Here is a 6,332-nt window from a genome sequence, read left to right as displayed (position 1 = left end):
AGCTGCTGCATCACACTGCTGACTCATGTCAAGTTTGTGGTCTACCAAGACTCCTAGATCCTTTTCACATGTACTGCTCTCCAGCCAGGTGTTACCCATCCTGTATTTGTGCCTTTCATTTTTATTTTTATTTTGCCCAAGTGTAGTACTTTACATTTCTCCTTGTTAAAATTCATCTTGTTTGCTTTGGCCCAGTTGTCTAATCTGTTAAGGTCATTTTGAAGTGTGATCTTGTCCTCTGGTGTATTAGCCACCCCTCCCAATTTGGTGTCATCTGCAAACTTGCTCAGGATGCCCTCAAGCCCAACATCCAAGTCATTGATAAAGATCTTGAATAAGACTGGGCCCAAGACAGAACCCTGTGGCACCCCACTAGTCACTTCTCTCCAGGATGAAGGGAAGCCATTGAAGAGCACCCTTTGGGTACGGTCAGTCAGCCAGTTACAAATCCACTGAATGGTAGCATTGTCTAGTCTGCATTTTACCAGCTTCTTTACAAGAATATCATGGAGCACCTTGTCAAAGGCCTTGCTGAAATCAAGATATGCTACACCCACAGTGTTCCCTTGATCAACCAGGCTTGTAATTCTGTCAAAAAATGAGATCTGATTAGTCTGACATGACTTATTTTTCAGAAACCCATGCTGACTTTTAGTCATCACAGCGTTCCTTTCTAGGTGCTCACAGACGGTTTGCTTAATGATCTGCTCTAGAATCTTTCCTGATATTGATGTCAGGCTGACTGGGCGGTAATTGTTTGGGTCCTCTCTTTTCCCCTTTTTGAAAATAGGGACAACATTTGCCCTCCTCCAGTCTCCTGGGACTTCGCTTGTTCTCCAGGAATTCTCGAAGATTACTGCCAGTGGTTCTGAAATCACCTCTGCCAGTTCTTTTAATACTCTTGGATGTAGTTCATCTGGCCCTGGAGACTTGAATACATCTAAACTAGCCAAGTATTCTTGTACTACCTCCTTACTTGTTATGGGCTGTGTTTCCCCTGCTGAATCATCTGCTCCATATTCTTCAGGTCGTGCATTGTTTTCTTTTTTGGAGAAGACTGAGGCAAAGAAGGCATTGAGGAGTTCTGCCCTTTCTCTGCCCCCTGTTCACATTTCACCATCTTCTCCTCTAAGTGACCCCACTGTTTCCTTGTTCTTCCTTTTGCTACGGGCATACCCATAAAAACCCTTTTTGTTGCTCTTACCCTCTCTAGCAAGCCTGAGTTCATTCTGTGCTTAAGCTTTTCTGACTTTGTCTGTACACGTGCTGGCTATTTGTCTGAATTCCTCTCTGGTGGTTTCCCCCTTTTTCTATTTTTGTACATATCCCTTTTAAATCTTAACTCAGTTAAAAGTTCTTTAGATAGCCACCCTGGCTTCTTTAGGCACCTTCGATGTTTCCGCCTCATTCGTATTGCCTGAAGTTGTGCTTTTAATATCTCCCTTTTAACAAACTCCCAACCATCATGACCTCCCTTCCCTTTTAGTATTTCTGTCCATGGGATTTCACCAGTGTTTCCCTAAGTTTTCTGAAGTCAGCTTTCTTAAAATCTAGAATTTGAGTCTTAGTACGCTTGGTTGCTCCTTTCCGGTGTATAATGAACTCCAGAAGAGCATGATCACTCCCACCTAATGATCCTGCTACTTCTACCCCACTAACCAGGTCATCGCTATTGGTCAGGATCAGATCTAAAATGGCTGATCCTCTTGTTGCTTCTCCCACTTTCTGGACAATGAAATTGTCTGCAAGGCCAGTGAGGAATCTGTTCAACTTCATGTTCTTGGCTGACTTAGGGTATAACATTGAATATGATAAGTGGTTCAAGCTATGGAATTCGGGGATGAAATTTACAGCCTGTACACTGTTGAAAGAAAATCTATAAAAATGATGTATAGGTGGTACCTCACACCAACTAAAGTATCTAAAATGTACAAAACAGGAAGTAAGGTATGCTGGAAATATGGTGTGAAAGATGGAGACCTCATCCACATGTAGTGGAAATGTGATAAGCTCAGGAACTACTGGGAGGTGATCTATAATGAATTAAAAAATATCTTTAGTTATACCATTAGGAAGAAATTGGAGGCATTTCTATTGGGGATGGTTGGGGAAGACATAGTTAAAAATGACCAAAAATTGTTTCTGTATGCAACATCAGGGCCGAGAATTATATTGGCCCAGGTCTGGAAACAACAACATATTCCGACAGTGGAGGAATGGAGACAGAAAATGATTGAATATATGGAGATTGCAAACCTTAACTGCAAAAAATGGAGAACAGGGCAATGAAACTTTTCAAAAAGAATGGGAAAAATTCACAGTTTATATCAACAAGATTTGAGGAGTATAAGAAGCCAGCAAAATGAATTTAACCTCACAACGGGGTGTAAAAAGATCTTTATTATAACAAAGACAATAACAAGGTGCAATTTACAAACTTAACATTGGCAGAAAGAAGTTTATTATCAAGGCAGAATAAATATATGATAGAATACAAATGTGATGATGAAGCTATATTCAATGTTATGTTAACAATTTGTGTAAAAATGAGATAAACAATAACTAAGGCTAAAATAACAATGTGTAAAAGACAAAGAAGAGGTAAAGAAGACAGAAGGAGGAAAGGAAGTCAGCTCATATGAGCAAAGCAGAATGTAAAAATAAATTGTAAGTGTATTTAAGTTTGTTCTTTATTCAAATGTGTTATATAAGTATATATTGATATGATTTATTTTCATTTTTAGAAAACTAATAAAGATTTATTTTATTTTATTTTTTAAAAAGTTAATGCAATACTCTCCCATCTCACTTGCTTCATAAATAATCCGGTAGTCAGTCCTTCCAGAGGAGATTTTGCCAAGTAACACAGCAAAATGCAATATCAAAGTGAAACAAAAGGCTCAGCCCCCCCCCCCTTCTGTTCCAACAGACCAGCTCCACACAGATGATAATCCTCCTTTCACTCAAATTCTTTAGCACCTCAAGTGGCTGAATTGATTAGCAGAGTCATTTCTCCCCCCTCGCCCAGAGTATGTCCATTACTTAAATCCAATTTTTTATCTTAAGAATTGGAAGCTTGTTGCTCATGGAGGCGACTTTGGAGAGTTGCCAAGAAACACACAGTGCTTTTAATCCAGCACCCCCTTCCCCCTCATTCCTTCCAGATTTGGGGGCAGGTGTTGGGCAAACTGCAGATGAGACTGCCACCCCCGACCCTGGGGAAGTCGAGAGGCTGATTACTCCCATCTCAGCCTCTAATTACCCGTGCGAACGACTGCGATGGAATTCCAACCTCCTCCATGGCAAGCCAAACTGGAAGTCTCTATTATTCTACTTCTGTTGATGCAGCCTAGAATAGCATCAGCTTCTATTGTTGCTGCATCACACTGTGGATTCATGTTAAGCATGGTGTCTACTAAGACACTTAGATTCTTTTCACATGTACTACTGGCAAGCTGGTATTTGTGTAGCTGCTTCTTCCTGACTAAGTGCAGAACCTGACATTTGTCTCTATTGAAATTCATTTTGTTAGTTTCGGCCCAGTTCTCCAATCTGTTGACGTCATCTTGAATCCCAATTCTGAGAATTCCATGAATAGTGCACTATACTGAAAACTCTCTCTTGTATTACCACATGGAGATTGTGCCTCTAAATATCATGGTGCATGGTCCACCTCACCAAAATTATCTATTCTGACTAGCAACAGGCATCCAATATGTCAGGTAAAGGAGCATGTTCTCTTGGCATGGCACCTGAGAACCTTCTAATGAGAACCTGGAGATTCTGGCGACAATACTGTGGGAATGTTCAGGGATGCAGGAGAGGATTTATTGTTTGATTATATCCTTTCCAACTTGTGTTAACAAGTTCTACAATTTAGCAGAGTAACATCCCCCATTTTAAACTTGCACAGCAGATGTGTTTGTTCAGGCTCGCTAAAGCCTCTAAAATATGTTTATTTGGTAATTCCCCATTTAGTCCCTCATAAAAAAGATAGACATGGTACACTCTTCTCTAAAGAGTTTCCTCACTCACATTCTGTTCACAAATGGATCCCGGAAGGCAGACTTAAGTTAGAAAAGTAATATACCTGGAAACTACCCAATAAGGAGACAGTCCCTTTGCCCCCTCTTAGGCTAAGCAGATGTTGCCTCTTCGATGAATGTGGTCAGAGAGAGAGAGAGATGGCTGACTAGTCATGCTCTTTTGTTACCTGGGCAGATGAGGTCATGCCCACCTCTAGTCACATGCAGAGAAAGTCTGTCCCAGCCTAGGAGAAACACAACTGGCTGGTTCAGACACCCCCTTTTATGACCACTCTAGGGATGTTGTACTTGACTGCTTTTTCATATTCCACAAATACCTGTGCTCTTCTGCAAGTGTACTGCAAGTGTACATGTGCTTCCATTGATTCTGTCCCCAAACTACAGATAGAAGAGGAAAACACTGAGTCTCTGTCTGAAGGTACACAGATCATGGTCTAAAACAGTGATGGCGAACCTATGACACGCGTGTCAGACGTGACACACAGGCCCTCACTGCTGGCATGTGCCCCATCGGCCCATTCACGCTGTTGTTGTTGCCCCCCCCATTTGTTCTCCCGCTCCTCCTTAAGCTGTGTTGTCTCCGCTGTTAAAACCCGGATCCTTTTTTGTTGTTGTTGCTGGTAGCCAGAGATTGGTTTTTAACCCTTTCTGTGCTGTTTTTCTGGCAGACGATGATCGGGTGTAACAGCATTAATTTTTTAACCCGTTCTGTGCTGGGTTTTTTGGCGCTTTGGCAGACTGTCGGTGCTGCGTGTTAGTTCCAGCGAAGGTATTATTTGTCATTTATTTATGTTCTCTTTCCCCTAAAAAAAGTGCAGCAGTTTTGGGGCATCCTAAAGCAACTTCTGCACCCCCCCAAAAAAACCTCCAAAACTTTGGACAGCAGCTCCTGCCAAAAAGCTCAACAACTCTGGGCACATTGTGATAAATAAGGGGTTTTGGATTTGGTTTGGTTAAATAATTAGTTTTTGGTTTATTAAATACAGTTATATATTACAATTATACATTTTTGTTATTTATACTATAAGTATCGTGAAATTGTGGTTTTTTTCTCTCTCGAAGTGACACACCACCTGAGTTATGGTTGGATTTTTGGTGAATTTTGACACACCAACCTCAAAAGGTTGCCCATCAGTGGTCTAAAGGCATACAGGGTGACCACCTTGCTGGACCTAAGCAGATCTAGGTCTGGTCAGGGGCTGGATGGTAGACCTCCTGGGAATCACATAAGAACTTGGGTTCCATGATAGTGAAAAGGTGGGATTTTTAAAAAGGGGAATACACAGGGTTGTATACAATCAATTCATCTTCAGAGTAGACTCATTTCAATGGTTCTACCCTAAGTAGGACTAACACTAGATGTAACCCACAGATTCTGCCAGGCTTTGTAATGTCTACTTTGACTGACAAGTGTCTTAAGTTATGAACTTCCTAAAAATGTGACAGAAACACTGCTGGGTCAGACAAAAGACCCATTTAATCCAGCATCTGATTCTCGCAATGGCCAATCAAATTGCTCCAGGAAGCCAACAGGTAGGGCATGAACACACAAGCCCCCTCTCAAGGTCCACCATTAAAACATCAGAATTGTTTTGGAATTTTTTGAGTCAAGCTGAGTTTATGTAAGGAGTTGTGTGTGGAACATGTTGTTGATGAGGTGATTCGCAGAATAAATGAAGCCAGGTTAATTTCCTCATCACCTGGCTGACCATTCCCCATTAAAATTATAAAAAGAAAGGAATCTATGGATTGTAATAGAGATGCTTTATTATATGGATTGGACACTAGACCACAGGCAGTGAATAAGGAATCTGTTTGGGAAATTGACATACATAGCGGTGTGTCATGGTGTCAATAATTAGCAACTGATGTAAAAAGGTCACAACTTTTCAAAGCTGGCCAGGTCTGTATAAAAGCACCGAGAGCTCAGGAACCTTTTCATCAGCTTCAGTTGACTTCACACTCAAGACTTACCTTCAGCAAAGCAGGTAATGTGTTGCATTTTGTCTATTTGGCAAAGGTGTAGCTTTATTGACCAGCTATAACTTTGATGCTACACCTTCAATGGTCAGGTAGTAGACAGAGAAAAACAAGGGCTAGCTGCTGTTTTCATGCTTCCATTATTGGAAATGCGACAATGAATAGGCAGACCTTCATCCATCCGACTTGACAGTTATTTGTTTCTTATTGAGGGAGGCGATATTCTCTATAAGACTTTTGCTCTGAGTGATCCTTTTCTTTGCACGTTAAAAGGCTGGAAGACATTGATTTTTTTCTATATGCAAG

This window comes from Zootoca vivipara, chromosome 17 (genome assembly GCF_963506605.1).
Source record: "Zootoca vivipara chromosome 17, rZooViv1.1, whole genome shotgun sequence".
Taxonomy (NCBI): Eukaryota; Metazoa; Chordata; class Lepidosauria; order Squamata; family Lacertidae; genus Zootoca; species Zootoca vivipara.
This window is presented reverse-complemented; position numbering follows the sequence as displayed.